Consider the following 26,476-nt stretch of genomic DNA (forward strand, 5'->3'; position numbering starts at 1 on the left):
CCCAAGACCCAAACTAGCTTTTTAAAAATAAAATTTGCATATTAGCTGTTGATCTGTGTGAATGAAGGACATTTTCATTCTAGATGTTTTCTGTACAGAAGAAACCACACATTTATGCTAAAATAATAGTAATAAAATGTATTCTTTCAGATCATTAGAACCATTAGAGGTTGTATTTTACTTTTGTTCTATTTCTTGGCAGGAATATGTTAAAATGGAAATAAAATGTAACCTCCTTAACGACAGGAACTGTTTTCTTTCTTTTTTTATCTCTAGCACCTGACTACCTTCACAAACAAAACAATAAATGGATGACTCTATTGCCTAGAGCATGATGTGCAGTTGGATGGATAACTTCTAGATTATATCCAATATATATTACAAGCATGCATACATGCTTATATACATGTGTATATAATGCATATACACATATGAGAAGATTTATTTCTAATATATTGAATTATTTCTGCTTCTGGGTATGAATTGAAGTTCAGGTTTTTCTCTTGTAACTCTTTCCTCATTCCTTTGTTCCTAGCGATATCAAAGAATGCTCATACTTTAGAGTATCTCCCATTATAGGATAATAGAAAAGTGAGATTATTGGGTTTTATCTTGTCCAGTTAATAGGAACTAGTTTAAACCATTTGTGTCTGCAATTAGCTGGACATAGTCCTTGAATCTCATACTGAAAAGTATTGAACAAAATTCCTCCTAACCAGCCAGAGACCTGATTTCTCTTTCTCGATGGTGGAATTGTAGGACTAGGATGTGATTTTATGCCAATCAATCAAAGAATTGAGAAGGGACTAAGAGAACGAAGGACCACATCCTCATTGGCTGTTCACCAATTAGAAATGGCATGGGATGTCTAGGGAAGGGCTGACTAATGAACTTCCAAAATTGTATTTAAGGATCCATGAGACTTTCTTTCAGAGTCATTGATCAACAAGAGAGATTATTGATCAATTAATTTATTAGTTATTGCTAGCCTAATCAATAAGCTGATTTTCTTACCTGGAAGCCAATCTCTTGGAATTTTTATTTTTATACCTATCTATCTATCTATCTGTAGTTCTATAACTTGGAGAGACAGCATAAATAGACAATAGGTTAATTCTGTAAATAAAGAAGAAGAAAAGGACAGACTGGATTGCCTTTAGGAAAACAAAAAAATCTGTTTTTAACTCCAAAAAAATTCTATAGCTGCAAGACATGGAACACAGCAATCTTCAAAAACACTAAAAAAGAGTTTCATACAGAAGGCAATGGAGAGTCACATTGTGGTTATGGATAGAATATAGTATTTAACAATAAGAACATTAAAGAATAGGAGTAAAAGATTATGGCATGGCAGGTGCTCTACTTGTAAACATTATTTTAGAAAAAAAATTTAACAAATGTATCTGACATGTTAGATGGATGTCCTGTGGTAGATTTTTAGGAGAATATGGAAGTAGATTACATTGGGATGGACAGGCATGGACGGGTTGATATTTCTGTTCTTGGCAGAAATGTCCAAATTGAGAGAGATAACATAATGCATTTGAGTATTACCAGTCTAAAACAGTGTTTTGCCCATAGTATGTATATAGCAAATGTTTGTTGAATTAAATTGAACTATTCTAGTGAATCATCTGCTCCTTTGTGTCTTCAGAGAGATTTTATTTGAGGTTCTCTTTATTCCTCTTTAGAATCTGGTCCCATTTTTCTCATAAGTTCCCTTTTTGTCTTTCAGTTACTTTCATTAGCCTGTTATTCATTCCTTCATTTCAAGCATTTACTCAAAACACAATAAACATCAGTTGTCTTTATCTGGAATAAAACCTTCTATGAAAGTGTAGATATTCACTAAAAAATTTTTAAAGAGAGCAGGAAACTTCTCGTGGTAAATCTTGCCCATTTGCAAATTTTTAGGAAAAGAAAAGGGGAGGAAGTGGAGAGCTGATAAATTTACCACGTTCTTCTTCATAGAGACTCAAAACTCTGTCAAACAGAGGATTCATTTAGGGAAGCAGTAAGCCAGACAAGCCCCAAATTCCCATTATTATATTCAGTTCAGCATAGCAACACCTTTCACTTGCAATTTATTGTGCACCCTGGGTAGCTTTCCTCTCTATAAAGTTTAGAAGTTCCTAAGTTTCAGCTTCCCATGATCCTTCAGTTCCTGTCATCTTAGGAAAAAATGTTTCATAGAAAGTCATTAATAATTGAGGGCTAAACTATAGTAATAATCTGACCAGTTTTTAAAAATAATATTTTTCATTTATATGAAGAACCATAGATTCTAAAAATGTTTTACATGTTTTTCTATACATTTAAAATGTAAAATGAGTGACTAAAGTCAAGAAAGTACAATTAAGATCTTATGAGGAGGGGGCAGCTGGGTAGCTCAGTGGATTGAGAGTCAGGCCTAGAGACCTGAGGTCCTAGGTTCAAATCTAGCCTCAGACCACTTTCTGGCTATGTGACCCTGGGCAAGTCACTTGACCCCCATTGCCTAGCCCTTACCACTCTTCTAACTAGGAGTCAACACACAGAAGTTAAGGGTTTAAAATTAAAAAAAAAAAAGATCTTATGAGGATCAAAGAAGTTAATGCTATTAAATAAATAAAACCTAATTGGTAATTGAATTATTGCTCTGAGGCACTCACATAGTGGAAAGCTATGAACAGTTGAAATATGGTAGTGTGGATTGGCAGTAATCTATCAATTGCTTAAGACCTAAAATCACTACCATCACACCATAAAAAAGTAGTAAGTCTTCAATAAATATATTGAACCTTGTTCAGCTGCCTTTAGTGATGAAGTCCTTAATGAAATGGAGAAACAGCAAACAGAAAGTTTATTACAATAGTTTCCCAAAGTTGTTGATAATAACATCTCCCTCCCCCCCACCCCCACCCACAATCATGGTGTTCTGAAGATATTAATATCAAGGATGCACAGCAAGGAGAATTGTGAATACCCCATAGACTTTGGACTATATTTGTATTTTTACTCAATCCATGTAGAATATATATAAGAGAAGACAAAAGACCTGACTACTCTCCAGGTTGGGAATGATGAAGTGCTTCTGGAAACTGGAAATACTAATTGAATGTAAAAGATTTAGAAGAGAAAAAACAGGTTTGGGATTTGAAAAACAGGTTAACATAATGATATCTAGGAAAAAAGATGTGGATTTCTGGAATATGAATTAAAATTATGTAAGTATAGAAATGACTCAGATGTTTTTTAATGCCTGTTATGTGCCAAGTATTGTACAAAAGTGATCAGGATAATGATACTAAAATAAGGCAGTCCCTATCCTCAAGGAGCTTCCATTTAACAAGGAGGATATAGTCAGAGATAAATAAATGTTCACATGAAATAAGCTCATGGTGAAGTGGCAAGAGTGCTAATAACAAGGAGACTTGAGAAAGACCTCTCAGGAGGTGACTTGAACTGATCCTTGAAGGGAGCCAATGATTCAAAAAGGCAGAACTTCTAAAAAAATCACAAGTTTGAACTATAAAATAGTTGAAGTAGCAGTTATTGCTGAGGTAGAGAACTGAGTTCTTAATCTCCTATCTGACTAAGATTTCCATGATTCTTTTTTTTTTTAACCCTTGTATTTCGGTGTATTGTCTCATAGGTGGAAGAGTGGTAAGGGTGGGCAATGGGGGTCAAGTGACTTGCCCAGGGTCACACAGCTGGGAAGTGGCTGAGGTCGGGTTTGAACCTAGGACCTCCTGTCTCTAGGCCTGACTCTCACTCCACTGAGCTACCCAGCTGCCCCGATTTCCATGATTCTTGAGCCCAGAGAGTGATTGTTTATTGAGAAAAGTTTTTCAGACTCCATTTCCTAGGAGACTGAATATTTGTAACTCTGGATAATTATATGGGGAAAACTAGATTCTAACTTATGCAAGAGCACTTCTGGACTGAAGGTAAAGGAAAAGCAGTGCTAAGAGCAATAGATAATTATGGTAGCACCAAATAATAACAGCAGAGTTTGTCCTTTCTCTTGGCTGATAATAAACTAAGGAGGATCTGAAAAAAAATAGGACCTTCTCTTATGATTGAAATGGAAGAAAGGGATTTTTATGAGTGGAGATGTAGCCAGAGCACAGATATATTTAGCCTACCTTGGTCAGGTGATCCCAGAGATTTTGTCATGTTATTCTTCCCATGGAGTTGTGAATCTCTGAGAGTGATCCTCCACTCCCAACCCAGTTCTTGGGAGACTAGAGGGGATTCTTCTGGGAGATTTTAGATTATAATTTCTCAGGAATGTATTTTAAATTATTTCTATATTCTTTTACTAATGGTGTGAAACCTAATGAAATGTTTAGGTTTCAAAACACATCTTTGACTAGTTAGGTAGTAAAACCATAAAGTTGTCAGGAGTGTGCAGTGAATATTTAACAACCAGCTCTCAGAGTTGAGATACACTTTTAAGTTTAATCTGAATTAATATTTTCTCCAATACATTCTTAAGTCTAGGCAATCAATAAAACAACAAATCAATTCCTGTTTTGTAGCTTTTGCCAATTCATGAGGTATAAATGCTCTCATTAAAAATTTAACAGTCTCTTCTAGCACCAGTATAACTTGGCTCCAGCTCATTTCTGCACGGTGGTAATATATAGAGAACATTGGAACAGGACTGAGAAAACCTGAGTTCTAGTTTAAACTTTGACACTAGCTGAATGACATTTGGAAAGTCACTGGAAAAAAATCCACAAACATTTCTTAAATATAAATACTATATAAAGCACCATACTGTTTTGAACAAGATGAAAGATGAGCAAAATATTGTTCCTTCTTCAGAGATCATAGAATTTAGAGGTGGATGGGAGACTGTGGAAATTACTTAATTCACAAATTTTTTAATTAACTTCTATTTCATAGATGAAGAAATTAAAGCCTTGTATTAAATAAATTGTCCAAGGTTACAGAAAAAAGTGCCATAAAATCATATTAAATAAATTGTCCAAGGTTACAGAAAAAAATGTCATAAAATCAGGATTCAAACCTAGATACTCTCTTTTAAATCTATTTTAGTCTAGTAAAGGGAGATGACACATATATGAACCACTAGAATACAAAGTTTAATTATGTAAAAAAGTAGAATTATGTAAAAATATTAAAATAAGGACAAGATACAGTGTGACTTTATGAAAGAAAGAGATCACTTCCAGCTTAAGGATCAGGGAAATTGTTTTGAAGGACTAGGTATTTAAACCATGTTTTCAAGAACAGGATTTCAAAAAGTAGAAACATGAAATGAAGAGAGATAGGAAAATGAGACAGAGATTAAGAGGTCATAATAATGAACATGATACCAACTGCACGAGGTACTTGGATTGGAACCATGATCTCCAAAAACTCCATTTAAGGAGGGGAATCAGCACAGATCTATCTTCATTTCCCATCTACTTAGAGACCTCTCTCTACCATGCTTTCAGGTTGGGTACACCCCATCCCACCCTTTTTTATCTTCCTTTTGTATGTTGTCTTCCTCCATTAGATTGTAATCTCCTTGAGGGCAGGGATTATTTTGTTTTGATTTTTGTATAATTATGTTCCAGAACTTACCAAAATGCCTGGTGCATAGCAGGTTCTTAATAAATGTTTATTGCCTATTGCCAAAAAACATGTAAAGCAACATACAAATATAAAGTAGCAATATTATCATTTGACCTATAGTCCTTTCTTTTAACTAAAATCCTATCATTCCACAAATGTAGTTGTCAGACAAATTTGAATAAATTCACTCTAGTTAGGAAAGCAAGGAACAAGGAACAAACATTTTCTTTTATACCTTGAGATTAAATGTCAACATCTATCACTTAGTCAATTTTTTGAGCTCCTAAAAAATTATAAGGTTTCTTTCTATAACCCTGAAGGATCAACTAAGTAATGAATGTTTCTGGCAATGAAGCTAGATCTATTAATCTAAGTCTTTCAGGAATGAAAATTTTCCAGTAGAGTAAGGCTGGATTCAACTTCTTCTTGAGATTCCCTCTCCTTTATCTCAAATCTTCATCTCAGGGACTTTCTAACAATTCACCTGTCAGCCCAGGAAACAGACTGTGTATAGTCTAATTCTAGAATAACTTCTATTTCATTCTCCATTAATCTTTATTCAAATATTATCTGTGATACTTAACCTTCTCTGGTTACTAGATTTCCTCACATCATTTTATTTTCTTAATATATAACACTAACCCTCCCTCCGTACTCCTTTTATCTATCCTATTTCTTTTGAATAAAATATACTGATCCAGAACCATAGCCCAATCATGAAGTTCCATCTCACTAAGTCTCTGTGATACCAATGAGGTAAAATGTCCCCTCTTACTTTAGTGCCTCAAGTTCCTCCTGGTTGTTGCCTAAACTCCGACATTAGTGTAAAGACATTTATGGCCATAGATTTAGTGTTGGCTCCTTTATTGAATTTTAATATCTGGTGAATTTGTGGGTATCCCAACTGCTATTCTTCTCCCTTCTTTTTTGACTTCTTTCAATAGTACCTACCTAGGAAGATCTCTACATAAGCAGCCTTCTCTTTATTCCATCTGTTTTGAGTGTAAAGCCCTTTTGATTAGATTTGCAAGACACCTGGAAAATACATTTGCACTAGCCTTTTTTAGGTATGCTCCATCTCTTGCCAGTAATCTGTCAAGTAAGGATTGGAAGATGTTATTCAAAAATCCAAACCTCATTTTCAGATACCACCTTCACAGCCAACTGTTCTTTTCCCAAATTAATCTTCTTCTTCTGTATCCCTTACCTTCAAAGGGTAAAATGTAGGGAAAGCATAACCTGTGCCTTTATAGTCTTCAGTTTCTTGCCCAAGACTTCATACTCATTAATGATGCTTTTTTAGTCTCCTCTGGAAATGTCATTTGTGTCCATGTGAACTGCAAGAAGTAAGTTGATATTACCACTTTTGGTAAGTCTTAGAAGGTTCTTTGTTATGTAGCAGAAACATGCCTCAAGGAGACAATAAACCTCTGTCTAATGGTTATCATGTTAGCAAAAATCTACTTCAATATTTATGATCAGGGAATAACTCATTGCTCCTCCTCTTCCTCTTCCCTTATTTCTCTGCCTTCTACTTGATCGTTTCTCACCTCAAAGTTTCTGTGATTCTACTATATCATTTTTAGGAATACAAGCAGCTCCTTCCTCCTTGAAACAGTCATTTTTTTCCTCCTAAGAAAAAGGCTCAATTCTGTTTTTAAGATCTAGTTGTGAAGACCTCTCTTACCTTGCCCTTTTAACTCTCCTCTTCTCCTTCATCTTGGCATATCTCACTTCCTCTACTTTAGAATCATTCCTCTCTCTAAACCTCTTGCTTGTGTTTCCTTAAAGAACATTTTATCCTCCCTTTATGACCTATAGTATGGAGAGGCATTCTTTTAGATCTTTTTCTTTCTCTCTGGAAGGAAAATCATTTTATACTTAGAATACAGCTAAGAGTCACTAGACTGTAGACGAAATACAAAGATTACACACTCCAGGCAAGTCACTGCTCAATTTCTTCTACTATCCACAGTGGCTGCAGTTTTCAACCTTATTCCTTCTTTTAAAAGTTAAGATATTTTAAAACTAAATTCCCCTACCCCTAGTCTAGTGTGTCAGTTACTTAAACTTCTACTTATTCCTCTTGATTTTTTAAAATTTATTTCTCCGTTTCTCACATTTCTCTTCCTAAGTCTACTTTTTCAGGTTATACTCTAAAATACTTCTTAATCCTTTTGTATTCTCCTGATTGTTCTGAAGCTTCCTTCTCCAACAAACCAAAAATAGAATTGAAAGCTATTTAGATCTGGAGTTTATTCTTCAAATTTTCTTCAATTTCTCCCAGATTTTGATAAAATTTTTCTCATCAAATTTATCTCTGACTGCTTCAGAAATCAACCCACCCACCCAAGTCACCTAAATTATATCCTTCTCTTTTTCTCAGTTCTTTGGCTAATATTCTATTCCTTTCATATTACCTTCTCCTACGGAAACAAAAAGTAGAAAATGAGGAAAAGCAGATGTGATGAAGAATTATATTCTAAGGATTGGGCAAGGACAGCTCTCATTTGATCTTCAAAAAAAATGTGATATATATTCATTAATTTTCTCTTAAAATACATTTCTATGTGTCTGTCCTTGAATTTATCAAAGATAGAAAATATCTCGTTATGTACCACTTTAAAAAATGTATATGCCTTTTAAAAAAATATCTCAGTAACACCCCTCTAGAATTCACCAGTGGACAATGTGATGTACTACTAGAAAGATCTGGGTTCAAATCATGCTTCAAATTCTTACTAGTTCCATAACCTTGAGAAAATAACCAGTCCTTTATGGACTTCTACTTCCTCCTTTTCAGAAGGAAGAGATTGGACTTGGTGCTTTTTAAGTTCCCTTTTACTATTTAATCTATGACTTTTTTAGCAAAGAAAAATGAGAAAAAACAAAATATTTCTATGCTATAGAGACACTCTGTCCCAGTAATCCCTGGCCTCTCTGACAAAAGGAGGGAGATGTGCTTTATTATTTGTTCTCTAGACTGAAATTAAATTTTCAATTAATCTTTCAGTATTCTCTTCATTTACATGATTGTAGCCCTATATTTTGTTCTTATAGTTCTATTTATTCTACTCTGCATCAGTTCATACAAGTCTTTCCATGTTTCTCTGAATTCCTCATGTATTTTATGAGGAATAATAGTATTCCATTCCCTTTCTTCCATTCCCTAAAATAATGGGAACTGATTTTGTTTCCAATTCTTGACTCCCACAAAATGCCATTATGAATATTTTTATGCGTCCAGTCTTTCTTTATGTCTTTGACCATCATGGGGTATGTACTCAGACCATAGTAAACTTTTAAAAATATATTTTAACATTGCAGGAAAAAAATTTTTTTCTAGGGAAATCTTGTTTCACCTCTTGTCAGGAAACATTGGGAGGCAGCCAGAGTTCAATTTCAACTTCTGTGTCACCCAACCTGAATCTAAATCATAATGCAATGATAAGCAATAAGTCCAGGATTTTGTGATGGGCTGAACATGGTAAAGATATTGAATTAGGTGAAATTTAACAGGGATGCATTTTTAATTTTTTTAATTTTTTAATTTTTTAATTTTAATTTTTTAATTTTTAATTTTAAACTTGTATACATACAGTTAAAAAAAATACCTTCCAATGTCCAAGGTCAGAGAAGTATATCTAGATAATAATTTGTCCAAAAAAGACAGGGCAGGATGGAGGGTAGTGCATGGTAATGTTTATAATAGCTACAAATAGGACATGGCAGCTAAGAAAGCTTCTATGACCTGGAAGGGAGAACTGAGCAAAACCCACAGTCTCCACGTGTAGAGGGAATATAGCCCTGTAAGCCTGTTTGATTCAGACCACAATTGAAGCATTGAGTTCAGGTCTAGGAAGCTACCTTTTTTTATAAGGACACATAAATTGGAGAGGGTCAGAGGAAGGAATTCAAGATATGAAGTTCATGCTATATGAAGATTTGTTCGAAAAAATGATATTTTTAGCTTTTTAGCTTTAAATAGAGAAAACTTGGCAGAGTAAAAGGGAGAATGAAAGGCATGGTACCATAGCTTTCTTCAAATATTTAAAAGGCTATTATTTGAAAGGAAGGGGAAGCACACAGTGGATAGAGTGCCAGGACTGGAGTCAGGAAGACTCATCTTCCTGAGTTCAAATCTGGCCTCAGACACTTAATAGCTAGGTGACTCTGGGAAAGTCACTTACCTCATTTGCCTCAGTTTCTCATCTGTAAAATGAGATGGAGAAGGAAATGGCAAATCACTCCAGTGTCTCTGTCAAGAAAACCCCAAATGGGGTCATTAAGAGTTGGACATCACTGTAAACAACTGAACTACAAAATGTGAAAGGAAGATTTGATTTATTCGATTTAGACACAGAGAGTACAACCAGCACAATAAGTAGAAGTTGTGAAAAGGCAAATGTAGGCTCTAATAAAATAAAGACTTCTTCTCAATCAGAGATATGCCTAAATGGAATGGGCTTTCTTGGTAGGTAGTGAGTTCCCCCTCTTTGGAGTTCTTCGAGTGGGAACTAGATGATTATTTGCCAGAAATATTGTAGTAGGAATTCTTTCGCAGATATGAATTTGACTGGATAGCTACTGAGCTCTCATCCACCTCTAAAAAGCCCCCAGTTCTGCAGAAAATAAAACATCTGAGTTAGAAAAGTAACAACAGAAACTATGTTTACAGTTAAATTTAGCCCTTTTGTTGAACTCTGAATTTAACTTCCAAAGGCTAATGAAGAATCAAACTAATCACAAATCTGTGGTCTATACCAAGGATCTACAATAAATTAAAAGCCATACAAAATTTATTAGTACCAGCAGCCAACAACCAGTTAGTTGTCTAATGGCCCAGCAAGAATCTATTAGTTGTTAATGCTCTGAAAGGCTGAGGAAACTAAAGTCATTGCAATTATTGTTAGTGAGTAATGTAGTCAAAGGTTGCCATCAGCAGCATATAGAAAGCCAAAGAAACCCTGAGGCAGAAGAGCTAAACTGAATAGGAGTGCTTTGAGTTTGCATAATGCCTTTCTTCTCTTCATTTCTAATGGCTTTATTAACATCAGTATCTAGTATCACTCCATATGAGGTAGGCCATTCCCATTTTGAGATGGTGACAGACAGAGACAGAGACAAAGACAGAGAGAGACATGGAGACACAAAGAAAGAGACAGAAAGAGAGAATGTTTAGACACCCAATGTGAAAGAGAAAAAAAGGCACAATTATCAAACTTTTAAAAACATATCACCTTCACTTGCAATCTCAATGCAAACCACATTTTTGATGCTAACCATCTTTTAACTATTTTGATTACCATAACATAGCCCACACCAATCTACATAGGTGAATCAGAGAGGCATAATTTCTGGATAAATTTAATAATTCCATACAATTGCATTTTTTTCTTCTTGGTATTTTGAGGTTTAAATTACTTATATTTCAGATTTTTTTTGAGGAAATGGGGGAGCTGGACTTTTGATTTTTATCAGTGTAAGTTATTCCTGGCTGAAAACTCTCCATGACTGATATAGATATCAATTACTTGTCTAAAATATATGTCTTAGAGAATTACCTGAGGCATTGGAAGGCTAAGTGACTTGCTCATGGTCCCCAGCTAGTATGAGTCAGAGAGAGGGCATGAACAGGAAGAAAGATATTCCTAACTTCAAGATTGACCCTTTGTTTGATGAGGTATGATGTCTTTTATAAACTTTCTACTAGTCTATAAACTAAACTATTCTGTGTTATCTAATTTACATAAACTATGTAGATAGACAACAATTCTTCCTTTTACTGGCCTTTAATTTTCTTTTTTCATTAGACATTGTGTAGATGGGAATAGTAAAGGTCTTGGAGTCAGAGAACAAGGATTTGAATCTAGGTTATGCTATTTAATCCCTTTGTTGCTTGGACAAATCATCTGTAAAATGAGAGGACTATATAAACTAGGATCCCTTCCAGCTCTAAAATAAGGTCCCTGTGAACCCTTTAATCTTTTTTTATCCTAATAATGGAACATTAACAAAAAAAAATCTTTCCTTTGTATACTTCTGGTCAAGCCCTTAAATACTTTTCCTGAGCAATTCTCTGAGCCAGTGTGAGAATGGGAAAGGAACTTGAAAGTTCCAGATTTCATTCTGGTGTTTGATTCTGTAAATGATTGCCTTTTTTCCCCCAAGGTGGTGCTATGCTTCCCGATTGCTATCAATCACAGTATATTGTCATAGAAACACTCTTAGTTCACTGTGATCATTATGTTAAGCAGATACCTTAAGCCCCTCTTGGGTCTGGTTAGTGTTTTCAATGGGACTGAAATATGCTCTTATGACTACATGAACTCTCTGGAGGCTTTCTCTGAAGATAAAGCCCAGGGCTCTGATGATTACCAAATAATCAGTGAAGGGGCTTTCTGGGATTTTTTCTTTTTCTCATAGAATGTGCTTGTGCATGTACTTTCTACCTAAGAGGCTAATATGAGACAATCAAGATAGAATTCTAGTATGCTCTTCTTCTATTCCTATTTCCCCCAGCCCTCCCCCACCAAAAGATTAATTCGCATTGGACTAAAATGTTAGAAATAATCCCCAAGATCACCTATTGCAATTCCTCAAAATAGAGAAGCATTGTAGTACAAAAGAAAAACTGTCAGATTTGTCACAAAATGACAAACATGGAAACATGTATTGCATGGTAGCAGATACATAAACTATCATATTACCTGCCATCTTTAGGAGGGGGAGAAGGTTGGGAGAGAGGATGAGATCATGGATCACAAAATGTCAGAAAACAATTATTAAAATTGTATCTACATATAATCTGCAAAAAAAAAAGACCTGGATTTGATCCCAGAGAATTTTGGGTTTGACTGAAAGATCTTCCCTATAATATGTGTGTGGTCTGGGACAAGTCATTTATTTTCTCTCGGTATCAATTTTCTTATCCGCAGAATAAAGAGTTGACTAGATGACCTCTAAGTTCTCTTCCATCTCAAAATCTATGATTCTGTGAACTGATGAAGAAATTGAACCCATGAGGCTTTAGATGATTTACGTGACATCATACCAATAGTGTGTAGAAGAGCTAGGTTTCCAATTTAATTACTCTGACTCCAGCTCCAATGTTCTTTCCCATATATCACCCTGTCTCTTCTGACTTGACATCTATTTTTTTCTTCCTTCTCTTTCTAGCTTCTTTTTGCCTGAATTCCACCAGTAGCACTGTCAGAGATCATAAGATTTTAGAGTTTAAACCTTTTCATTTTGCAGCCCAAAGACAGTGTTGCCTAGAGAAGTTAGGTTAACTTATCCAGAGTCACAAAGGTAATAAGTATTAAAGATGGGACTTAACCCTAGTTCTCTTGATTCTAAATCTAGTATATAGAACCACATATTCAAAAAATCTCGGTTGCTAAAGAGGTTATTTATAGGCTATTTATTTTAAACCACTCTCAAACAGAAATCCTTGTGGCAACATATCTGACAAGGCCAGGCTATGCTCATAGACCTTCAATGAAGGGAACCTATAATCTCCTGAGGCAACCCATTTCACTTTAGGTAGCTGTAATTATTGAGATATCAACAACAACAAAAGAATCTCGATGCTTGCTTGAGTTCCCTTAAATTCTCTGTCCTGTAATCCTGATGTGAGAGAATTCTCTGAGCCAGATTTCTTGCCTTCCATCCCTGGATTCTCTGTTTTAGACAAAGTGACCTGCCCTACCTTCCACCCCAATCTATTTAGTTGTTTCTTTCCATTTTGGATCCTTATCATATGCTCTGAATTTCTGATCCTGATGTTGGTCCTCTCTCTTCACTCATCAAGTTTCCAGATATAAATGAACTTCCTAAGATACATTGACCCTACTTGATTGGCCAACATCCAATGAGTTTGGAGTTTTCTGACTTCATCTAAGAATTTATATGTGGGAGGGGATTTAAAGATCTTTAACTGCTCCATTTTTCAGATTTGGAAATAAGTGCAGCCCCCCAAAAAAGTAAGTGACTTGATGGAGAGCAGACATGAGGTAAGCATGAGAGTTAGGATTTTAACTCAGTCTTTCCAACTACGAGTCAAATGTTCTTTCCCCTGTATCATATTTAACATTAATTCTTCTAGTCTCCAAACAAATAAGAATGAAAGAGTTAAAGACATCCTTAGAGGAAATGATAGACATTGTAGCATAGTACTAGAGAGTCAATTTATTCAGAGACCAGGATTTAAGTCCTATCTTAGGTAAATATCAATCTAAAATATTTTTTCTAACACTGTAAGAGCGGAGTAGTCCATTTCTGTTAGTGGAGAGAATTCCTTTCAGGGAGTACCCTACACCAATAAAATCACAGATCTAGTAAGGAAAAAAAATCAGAGCCTACAAATTCTAACTGCAAGGAAGCTCACTCTAAATTTTATTTCAGCATTTCTTGTACACTTAAAACTGCATAAATGTGCCATTTATACTGCAATTTTAAAAATAAGTAATTGATTTGTGAACAAAAATACTCCAAATCAACTCCTCAAACAAAAGGGAATACATCAATCATAAAAATTCACATGAATTTTATGATCCTGGGTCTATGGGAGAGAAAATAAGTCAAGCTTGAAAGAAGACAAGTAATTATTAAGTTAGAAATTCTAGGAAATGAAAAACTGAAAGCAATATTTCTTTAGGCTTTTGATGGTCTGTATCAGAGGATATGTCAAAAAGTAAGGTCATTGGTACATTAAGTTCATGGAAACCTTGTGGGTTGATGGATTAAAAATAATCATGTACCAATTTTGTACAATTGAAGTAAATGACATAATTCAATCTTGTGATGACTGTGAGTTAAAAAGAAGATTCAAAGTCCAAGTTTTCAAGTTAGCATAAAAATTTGCTTAAATATACTTGAAATGTCAGTATAAAAGGGGACTAATTGAGCCCTTGTAGAGGGAGAAGGGAATTGGATATCATTTCAGAATGCCCTATTTAACATCCCTCATATTAATGTTTATGCTGTTCTCTTAATCATTCCTGGCATTATCTGTTTCTCTGTCTTTGGTTCTTAGAATCTGTAGTTTCTTTAATTATTCAATTAAGGCATCAAGTCCTAAATGAGGCCTTTCTTGGTCATCCAAATGGTAATACCCCACCCTCAATTATTTTGTATCTACTGGGAAGATACTTTATATTGACTTATTTCTGTAAAAGAGGTTTTCCCTCAGTGGACTGTGTATACATACCTTGAGGACAGGAACTGCTTCATTTTTGTGTCACCAGTACACAGAACTGGTACATATTGGGTCCTTGGTAATAATTTCTTGTAGAATTAAAATGAAAAGCAGATGATAATTTCTCTAGCGTTTGGATGTTTAAAAAACATTTTCTCCACACTAGGACTGTGAGGTAAGTAGAACAAGTATAATTATCCCTATTACATAGATGAAGAAACTGTGACTTAGAGAAATTAAATGCGTTCTTTATGGTCACAGGAATAGTAAATCTCAGAACTAGAATTCACATTACTGACTCCTAATTTCAAGACCAGTGCTATTTTCATTAAATGGTCTTGTTTTTCAAGTAATTGGGAACTTACTACTTTGCAGAGTAGTTCATTCCATTTTTTTAAGTAGTTCTGTTAGAATGTTCATAATTGTTAGCTAAAATCTATCTCCATATAAAATCTAAACTCTCATTCTATTTTTACTTTCTGGTATTATAGTTGTTGTTCATCCATTTTCCAGTCACGTATGACTCTTCATAACTTCATTTAAGGTTTTCTTGTCAAAGAGAAAGGAGTGGTTTATCCTTTTTTTCTCCAGTTCATTTTACAGTTAGTAAATATCTAAGGCCAGATTTGAACTCAGGATGATGAGTGTTTCTGACTCCAGGCCTGCTACTCTATCCACAGCACCAGCTAGCTGCCCCTCTGGTTAGACATCAAATTCCTCCTCCATATGAAAAGCCCTTACATATTTGAAGACAGAGATTATATTCCCTCCTCCTAATTTTTTTTCCTTTTTTTCTCCAAACTAACTGAGTAATAACTCTCCAACAGCTTCTCATATGAATGGATTATAAATATGTTACCATTCTAATATGGATATTCTCCAATTTGTCCATCCTGCAATTAAAATGTGATCATGTAGATTTGCTTGGATTAACATAGAGCACAGTAAACTGTTAAGTTCTTTTATATGGAGACTATACTATTAAGGCAGCCAAAGATTTTAATAACTTTTTTTGTAGTCATATAATATTGCCAATTACTATCTAGTTTGAGGTGAGTTAAGCCTATGAGATTTCTTCTTAATACAACATTATTTTTACCAGGTACCTCTCTTCCTATATTGGTGTTATGATTTATTTAACCTAAATTTTAGAATTTATTTTCATTCTTTTTACATTTCATTTTATGACATGAGACTTATTCTAGCCTGTCAAAATCCTTTAAATATCCATTTTATCATTCAACATAACTAATTATTTTCCCCCAGTCCCATGTAATCTGCAAATTTGGCACACATGCTTCTATTTCTTTATCAAGGCTGTGAATTAAATAGCTATGGCCAGGGGAACATAGGAACTGGAGACAAGAAGCATTCTGTAAACTAGCCTTAGATATTTCCTGGCTATGTGACTCTGGGCAAGATACTTAAGCTCTAGCTGCTTCAGTTTCCTCATCTGTGAAATGGGGATAATAAAAACACTTTCATCTTAAGGTTGTTATAAAAATCCATTTAGAAAATATTTGTAAAGCATTTGCTACACCTTGAAGTATTATGTGACTGTTAAATATTATTATTATTATTTGTTTAACAATATAAAGTTAAAGATATGGCTCTGAGACATTCCACTAAACATCACTCACTAGATGGGTATTTATCCTGATATTCAGCACATTTGAGTGTAATATTTTTAACCAACTGTGACTATCTAAATGTAAATGTCATTTAATAATGTAATTAAATAAATTTTAGTATCCTGTCACCTGTAAGCTAAAAATTTAGTTAAAAAAGAATAAAGGGGCAGCTGGGTAGCTCAGTGGATTGAAAGTCAGGCAGGAGGTCCTAGGTTCAAATCCGACCTTAGACACTTCCCAGATGTGTGACCTTGGACAAGTCACTTGACCTCCATTGCCCATTGTTACCACTCTCCCACCAAGGAGCCAATACACAGAAGTTAAGGGTTTAAAAAAATATATATAATGATATGATTTTGGGGAGGGCTTTTCATTAGTCAATATCTTACTTTGATTACTGTGATAGACTACGTTTAAAAGTTGTAGAAATGGGGCTAATTGAGGTACCAAATGAACTGCATTTATTGCTGAGATGGTGAAACTATAAGTATAATCCCAATTTTCTAAGATTCTTTACCCAAGCTGAAGAAATATTTATATTATGGAAGTAGTTTGTCATCCGTTTTATTTATTATTAAATTAATTTTCTTCTTTGAAGCATAGACTTTTGAAACTTCATAGTTTCCTTGCTAAAAAGTTTAAAGGCATTTTTTTTTCTTTTACAACATTTGCAAGATGATTTAGTGGGCTTTTTTTATTTTTCTGTTCTAAGCTAACAGTAGCTTTTGTCAAACGTTTTCTTTGAAGATTACTTGGTATGATTATTGATGTCTGAACCAGGCCAACTGTCTACTTTGAATTAACAGTCAACTCTCCAGTTCACTGAAGGTATGTTACCCTTAAACCTCTTATTAGAAACTGGCCATTCTAAGCTCTCTTCACGCTCAGATAATATCAATCAGGGGCCATGAAGTTCTTGTATGTGTCTCAAGCTCATGCCACTCAAAAGACAATCCCGAGTGCTCAGCTACTTGTTTCTTGGCCAATCAGCACCTCCAGACGTTCAAGGACAATCAACAAGTGACACTGGAGATGGGAAATGATTTTCGTTAATGGCGATTCTTTTCAATGTAAGTAGGATTAACACCGTCTCAAATTGCATTATTTCCGTTACCATTACAAGAAGTTTGAAATTTCCATCAGGCAGTTAGTACTGTAGTACTCAGTGTGGGTTTTAAAATGTTGTGGCCAGGGGAACTGCATCCCCCAGGGTGCCCCAGGGGTCCCTCCTTCCTACTTCCTGGTGTGAGACCAATCCCATGCTGGGAGAGGGACCACGCCCCTACTTCCTGGCGTGGGATTGGTCTTGAATTGGACCTATCGTGTACGAGGGAGGGGCAGTTCCTTCCCCTACTTCCAGGCCCTGGATTGGTCTATATAGGACCAATCCTGCGCCTAGGAGACAGAGAGAGGCTAGTCAGTTTCAGGTTGTTGGAGTTCAAGTTTTCTTTCAATTACAGTTTTTCAGTTTAAAAAAGAAAAAGCTTTTATTTTAATCATTTCATCAGGTTTAGGGGAGATATGGCAAGAGAACATATACATAGAACAAGTCATTTGCATATGGATGATAGTTAAACCCCTGGCAGCTGATGAAATTACTGGGGACAAAGTGTAAAGAGAGAAGAAAAGGACAGAACCTTGGTTTATGTGTGGTTTGGGGAGGGGTATGATTATAAATGATGTATCAGCAAAGAAGACTAAGAAAGAACATTCAGACAGGAAGGAGGTGAACCAGAATAGTGTCACAAAAACAAAGGAGAGAGTAGCCAGTATCTAGCAAAGAGAGCAAGAAAATCAAGGCTGAGAAAAGACCACCAAATTTGACAATTAAAAGATCATTGGTAACACCGAGAGGGAAAAAAACAATAGTTTCAGTTGAATGATAGAGTTGGAAGTTAGATTTTAAGGGGTTGAGGATTAACTGAAAGGAAAAGAAAGAGGAGAAGCAAGTGTAGACACATTTTCCAAGGAATTTGTTTGGGAAAGAGAGGAAAGATAAGATAATTGCATGAAAAGATGATATAGTCTAGTAATACTTTTTAAAACTTGTAGAAACAGGCATGTTTGAGGGAAGTAAGCAAAGAATAATTTGAAAATGAGAATCTGAAAATTTGAGAGAGGGAAGGACTATAGATGTAATCTTCTGGAGTAGATGGAGGGGAAGAGATGAAGTTTATAGGTAGAAGGGTTGGCTTTGGCAAGGCTTTAGATACTGGGTAGGGAGGAAGTAGGAAAGAGTGAGAAATGATGAATCATTTGCCCCATTCGATCCACTTGCAAGGCTATCCCTCTACTTGTGGCCCTTATCATTTCTTTACTGGACAATTTTAATAATAAACTCATTATTAGTCTACTTGTCTCATTTCTTGCCTCTCCAACATCCTCCACACAGCAGTCAAAGTGATATTTCTTTTTAAAAATTTATTAATAAAATTTATTTCACGTATCTTAGTCCCTCCTTCACCTCCTCCTACAATAGAAGGCATCATCCAGCAAATAGATATGAATAGATAGATTATTCTTTCATTTTTCCATTTTTCAGTTCACTCTCTGGAGATGAACATTCACATGTTTTTCTTTAAATATTAAATCTATTAACTATATGTAATGTTCTCTTGGTTCTACTCATCTCTCTCTATTCATTATCTCATGGAGTATTTTCCAAGTTTGTAAAACAATTAATCTGCTTATCATTTCTTATGACACAATAGTATTCTAAAAGTGTTGTTCTTCAGTCACAGGTCTGGTCATGTTCCTCCTGCTCAATAATCATCTGTCGATCCTGATTACCTCTTATTTTAAATGTAAATTCCTCTATTTGGCATTAAAATTATTTTACCACAGGGCTCCATCATGCCAGTCCAGATTTTATAAATTAGTTTCATTCATATTCTCTGTGGCCATTCTGAACAGTCCAGGCTGTCTCTCATGCATGACATTCGATTTCTCATTCCATAGCTTTTCACAGGCTCTCCTCCAGATTTGGAGTACTCTGACCCCTCAAATTTGACTCTTAGAAACTCCAGCTTTATCCAGAGTTCCCCTCAAACAACAGCTCCTACTTAAGACCTCGCTAATTCCCTTCAGGTGTTAATGCCTCATCCCACTATGACTGTGTACTGATCTTGTTTATATTTTGTGTACCCTGCAAGTATAAGCTGTATGTAATTCTAGGAGTACTTATTGTTTCACCCAAGGAGCTCCTGAGGGGATAGTCAGCCAGTCAATCAATAAACATTTATTAAGCACCTACTATGTACAGGTTTTGTATTAAGTACTGGGGACACAAAAAGAGACCAAAAAAAAACGAACCCCAAAACATTTTGTTCCCTTAAGGAACTCACAGCATAATGGGGGAGAGCAAGCAAATAAGAACAAAACAACCATTTTGCAGGTTAAATAGGAAATAATCAAGAAAACTAGAAAGGCTTATCTGTGGCTAATAATTAAGGAACTAGAGAGGCTTATCCAAAGCCATATAGGTAGTAAGCACCAGAAGGAGGATTTGAACAGAAATCTGCCCCCAAGAATTAGCACTCATTTCCCTTTACTCCCCCAGTATTCTATTTTTTTTTCTAGCCCTTCTTAGAATGAACAGAAAATGGGTACAGGCTAATTGGAGTTAAATGACTTGCCCAAGGTCACAAAGTTAGGAAGGGTTTGAGGTCAGATGTGAACTCAGATATTCCTCCTCCAGGCCTGGCTCTCTATTCCACTTAGCTGCTACACCTATGTATACCATTTTAACATTTTTCAGATTTGGGAACTTGAGGTAGGTAGGCATTCAACTAAATCAATTTTTCCTAGCCCAAATTATATTTCAAATCAATTAATAAATAAGCTTCCTATATCCAAGAACTTTGCTAAGTTCTGGGTCCATGAAGACAAAGATGAAAATAATTTCATCTTCTAAAAAATCTCTAAATATTTCTCTTAATTCTAATTGACAAAAAAATCCAATCAAAATTTTTGACTAGATCAGATCAGTGAAATATTTTATTGCCAGGTAAAATTATATGTAGCCTTAGATATAACCTTATAATCTCAATTTAGAAGCTTTGCCTAGAAGTGTGTTCTAGAGAATTATATCTAGAACCAGAGACCCTGGGTTCAAATACTAACTTTGAAGATTCCTGTCTGGTGTGATCATGGACACATCACATACCTTCCCTGGGTCTTATTCTCCTCATCTATCAAATAAGTAGGTGCTAGTTGGGCAAGTCACTCAGCTTCCCTGAGACTCAATTTCCTTTTCTGCAAAATAAAGGAGGTGGACTTTATGGCCTCTGAAGCCCCTTCCAATTCTAGATTCATGATCCTACTGTACATGGCTCAGAGGTTAAGGAGGAAATCTGAACATAAAGGAGGAAGCAGAGCCCGAGTGTGGCATGTGTACAAGGAGGAAGAGTCAGAGTTTTTAATGTTCCCATTTTAAGAAGTCATGATGTTGGGTAAAGTTTTATGACTTAATAAAATTTTTTCATTGATTAGCGCCAATTTGGATGGGTATCCAGAACAGGTAAACACCGGACTGAATAGCTTCTGGAGTCTCTTTCAGCTGTGCCACACTGATTCTATGACAGACACCTGAAGGGCACCCTGAGCTCATGGGTAGAGCATGATAATGAGTGACAGCTCCCTTCTTCTCCACTACTATTCATATCACATCTCTTGCCTTTGATATAACTTCACAAGGCCCTTTATTTGGCTGTGCCCTCTAAAACTAGCTTCTTTTTCCTCCACTATCTCATGGAGGCTTTCTCATTTAAGATAAATTTATCCTGGAGTTTGAAGAACTCTTTAAACCAAACACTCAAAATAGAACAGAGGACATGTAGGTCTATGCTAAAACATCACTACACCATGGATCAGTGCTTAGCACAGTGCCTGGTAAATGCTTAAGAAGTGGTTTATTGATTGATTAAATGAATCAATCAATGTTTCAGGTTGAATTCACCATTGACTTTCCCTGGTTTCCTCATATGGCACCCCCATCCATGGTTTTGCCAAGCTACCTGTCATTGGTACCCATGTACGAGTTTTTGTTTGGTCAGACCTGTGTCTTCATCCAAGTGGTTAAAGTTCACTATGGAAACTCCCTCTAGCAAAGTGGATATCTGGATATATAAATCTATTTTCCTTGGGCATAGAGAGCTTAAGTACCCCAGGTCATATATGTCAGAGTCAAAATTCAGACCCAGCTCTTTCTGACAGAAATTTCCAACCTCCATCCACTGCATCTTCATGAGATTTTAAGAATTTGTATTCAAATAAGTTTGAATTTGGGGAATAGGGTTAGGAATTAGACCTATAATTTCATTCTCATAGGGAAATCCCAGATGAGGTTACTCCTCCTTCAGAAGTAGCTTGATACCTTCTTGGCAATTCCTAATATAATATAAACCTGCCTAGAGAACTAGGGAGGGTAAGTAATTTGCCCAGGGACACATAGCCAGTAAATGCCAGGACCAGACTTGACCATGGATTTCCTAAAGACATCTCTGCTTTGCTATGCTTCTGTTCTCAAGTTTGGATATATTTAGAAATATTAATTTTAAAAGTCCTCGGAACTCCCAGGAACACATATTAAGGGAGCAATTATTTAGGTCTCTCAAGTACCTAAAAGAGTAAGGAAGATTTTGGCTTCGCAAAAGGCTTGTGGCAGTATAAGCCTGTCGCATGGTAGAATATCTGGATTGGTTATGTGTAATCTGCCTGTCACACAATCCCAACTGCTTTGAGACAGGGATGTTGTTGCATCCCTTTTTGGGAGAATAGGAAGAACAGCCAGAGCCAAATCTAATCACTGTTTTCCAGTGTGAGAATATCAACTCATTAGAATACTACTGGGGGAGTACTCCCTATAGTGACATCACTTGCTGTAGTCCTCATAAGGTTTTATGTGAGAAATTTGTAATTAGGGTATTAATTAGGGTGTTGAAAGAAAAAAAACAGCTTTAGAGAACAAGCCTTTAAAAACACACACACACACACACACACACACACACACACACACACACACACTTTAATTAGCACACCCAAGTGATCTTTTTATCACCAGAAATAAAGCTGCAGACTATCTTATTAAGTTAGAGATATTTTCTTGTTGTTCTTAACTAAAAAAAAAAATAGGTGGGGTTAGATCTCAGCATCTTTTGCTAATTCTGCCTTTCCTAGATTTGAGAATATAGGCTTTGGCTTTGGGTAACTAGTTCCAGCTCTCACATATCACCCATACTCCTTTACAATAACAGTAATTTCTAATTCTTCTATTTAAAAATGCAAATGATATGGTAAAACTAGTTCTTTTGGTGGAAAGCCTCCTTCCTTGTTGATCAAAGTCTTCTGAATCACTTCTAAAATCCTCATCTATGTTATACTGGGAAATCACTTAGCTTTAGAAGCAAAATTAGATTCCCCCAGATACTTGAAGGAGTGATTAGAAAGTAATGAGATTATTTCCTTAAACTATCTCCAAAAGCCTCTGGCTTTGCTTCCTACTTTCACCTTGTACTGCCAAAGCAGAACCTACTTCAGTCCTCCTCTGTGAAGAGAGGGTTCAATAACTCTTTCAATGTTTTTTTCCTCCTCCTCCAGGGTGAGAGAAGTAATCCAACGGTCTCTCTTACCAGAACAAACGTGTGGTATCTTCTTTTTCCCTCTTCATGACAGAAAGAGGCACTGACATAATACTGTATTTCAAGAGGGTGTTTTTCTTGCAGAAGATGGAACTTTGGGGAAAGACATCACAGCGCCTGCCAATCAATAACCCAATAACAGTAACCCTGTTGTATTGTCCAGAGCCAAGAGACCAGCTCAAAAAATGACACGTCCTTTTCCCCAGGTTTCCCTAGGGTTGGCTCATGGAACAGATACTGCTTGAAATCATAACCAGAGGAAGGAAAAAAGCATAACGATGACAACAAAAGCGATTCAGAACAAAAAGGAAACCTATTTCTCTAACGTGGTTCCTGTTATGTGACTGCTTTTTATAGTGAACATTCAAAATAGCCAGAAGTGAGACTGTCACCCAAGAAAGTGCTTTGGACTCCTCTCTTTTAATCCAATAGGAGAGAGTAAAAGAAAGGTGGAAGGAGATGTCTAACTGCTATCTGGCCTGCTTTTTATTTTTTAATGCCTTCATATTTTAGCACATAAGGGTAGAAATGAAATATGTGATTTCTAGCTTATTTTTTTTCACAGTAAAATGCCAATCACCTACTTGAGAGACTGAAAACCTTCTCTTCAAGTTTGATCCATAAGAATCTTTTAAAGGGCTCCATAAATTAGGTCTTGATCAATGATACATGTAAAACCCAGTGGAATTGTGTGTTGGCTAAGGGGGGTTAGAGGGTTTTGGAGGAGAGGAAAGAACATGAAATATGTAACTAGGGGAAAGTATTCAAAATAAAAATTAAAAAAAAATAAAAAATCACACAAAAAATAAAGGGCTCCATAATAGTAATAGACGTCCAACCATTAATGTAGTTGTAATGTCTAATTACAAAAAGATGATTCTTTTCTGGAATTACTTTCCATCCTTATGGATTGAGCTGCTGTTATAAAATTTGACCTGAAGGTGGCAACATTGAATAACATTCTACAAAATGTTCTTTTTTGGCCAGACCTTTTATGGGTTCCTTTAATTAAAGTTTCATAGTTTAAAATGAACATCTCCTCCCCTTCTCTCCCCCCCCCCCACCCCCCATTTATTCACTCTAAGAGACAAAATAGAATACGGACACATTACTTTGGCATTCAGTGACCTTGAATGGACGTGGTAAGAGAAAGGGGACGTTCGGAGAACAAAACCCAGCAGAGATGAAGGGCTGATGAGAAAGTTCGGGGCGGCTTTTTAGCATGTTGTAAACACATGAATTTCTTTCCATGAGATTTACATCGATAGTGGTGCTTAAGCGGAAGGGAAAAGCACTGCTGGTTGTTTTGAAGTCAAACTCTTATTCATCCCACAGTCCGTCCTAGGCTGGTGTATTCGGTAAATAAGGTGTTTTGTAAGGAGCTGCGTTAATCAGGTTGTGCCTTTTAGAAGGTGGCTTTAAATGGCGACGTGGGAATACCGCAGAAAACCGTAAAAATGGGCAACATCTACAGGAACATCCGGGGACTGCTGCCTCCCAGGGCGTTCCCTACGTGCCTGCTTAGGATTGTCTTTTTCTCGCCTTTTAGGTTAGGATCTCAGCCCACTTACTACATCATTTTCCATTAATTGATATTCATATAAATCTTCAGGATTCTACCTTGAGTTGGAAAGGTAGCGAGGATTGTTTCAGGGAGGTTAATTGACTCATACAAAGTCTGTCAGTGGTGAAGCCAGAAATAGAATTCACCATTTTTAATCTCTAAGCCACGACAACTGCTCACGGCTAGAGTATTATCATTTTGTCTGTATGTGGTATTAGATGGGTGCCTGGGACGGGGCTAACAACAGGCTGCTTGGCTATGTATTGTGAGCTTTTCGCATCTGTGGATGTATTTTTGGTTAATACAGTTGAGTCCATGCAGTATGTAATTTAATATAATAATAATTCATATTTATATAGAATTTTTTATAATAACACTGTGAGGTAGGAAACTAACATAATTATCAACGAGGTAGGAAATAAGTGTAATGATTCCATTTGGCAGATGAGAAAACTGAGACTCATAAAAGTGGAATAAATTGCTCAAAGTCCCAAGATCTTTTAACTTCAAATCCAACTCCTTTTCTTTACAAAATCTTTACCTTTTGTCTTGAAATCAATACTAAGTGTCATTTCCAAGGCAGATAAGTGTTAAGGGATAGGCAATTGGAGTTAAGTCACTTGTCTGGGGTCACACAGCTAAAAAGTGTCTGAGGTTGGATTTGAACCTAGGACCTCTCATCTCTAGACCTGGGTCTCTATCCACTGAGCCACCAGCAGACACTCCAACTTTAAAAATTCAGTCTCAGACATTTTCTTTTTTTTTTTCTTAATTCTTTTTTTTTAATTTAAATTTTAAATATTTTCCCATAGTTACATATTTTATGTACTTTCCCTCTCCCCCAAACCAGCCTTGGCCAAAGCACAATTCCACTGGGATTTACATGTATCATTGATCAAAACCTAATTCCACATTATTGATAGTTGGACTAGAGCCATCATTTAGTGTCTACATCCCCAATAATATCCCCATCATCCCATGTGTTCAAGCAGTTGTTTTTCTTCTGTGTTTCTCCTCCCACAGTTCTTCCTCAGACACTTTCTTAACTGTATGACCCTCGGAAGATCACTTAAACTCTTGCCACCTCTATCTATAAAATGAGGATAATAATACCTACCCCCAACCGCAGGGTCACTGAGAGGATAAAATGATATATTATTTGTAAAACACTTTGAAAACCTTAAAACACTACATATGTGTTGGCTATTATTATTATTATTATTATTATTATTATTATGCTCCTATAATCATAGATTTAGAGCAGGAAGCTACTTTTGAGATCCTGCTCATTTTTCTGATGAAGAAACCCAGGTGCAGAGAATCTTAGCTTAAGTCACACAACTAACAAATGTCTGAAGTAGATTTTGAACTCATATCCTTCTGACTCCTAAGTACAGTACATAATTCACTGCATTAAGCAGTTTGCTCACAATTAAAAACTTTGATAGAATGTTTATTAATTGCAAAACTTTTATTGAAAAATACACACAAACACATATACATAAAGATAGAAACTGATTCAGTTTTTTTTAAGAATTCTAGCATGTATTAAAATCTATAAAATAATTCAAAAAAAGAACCTTAAAAGGACAATAAAAACACTGAGAAGCAAGAAAAAGCTGCAAGGTCAGTTTAAAAGTGTAATGAACAAAATAAAAAAAAGGATCAGGCTAGTAGATATAATCAATCAAAAAGCATTTATTAAGTACTTAATAAGTACTAGAAACCTTATTAATTGCCAGGGTTTTTTTTTTTAAGGGGGAGGTAACAGTCCCTATCCTTCAGAAGCTAATATTATAATGGGAAAGGCAAGATATAAATCAAGAGGTACATGCAAGATATATATATAGAATATATGAGTGATAATTTCAGA

Source organism: Gracilinanus agilis, chromosome 4 (assembly GCF_016433145.1).
Source record: "Gracilinanus agilis isolate LMUSP501 chromosome 4, AgileGrace, whole genome shotgun sequence".
In the NCBI taxonomy this organism is placed as follows: domain Eukaryota; kingdom Metazoa; phylum Chordata; class Mammalia; order Didelphimorphia; family Didelphidae; genus Gracilinanus; species Gracilinanus agilis.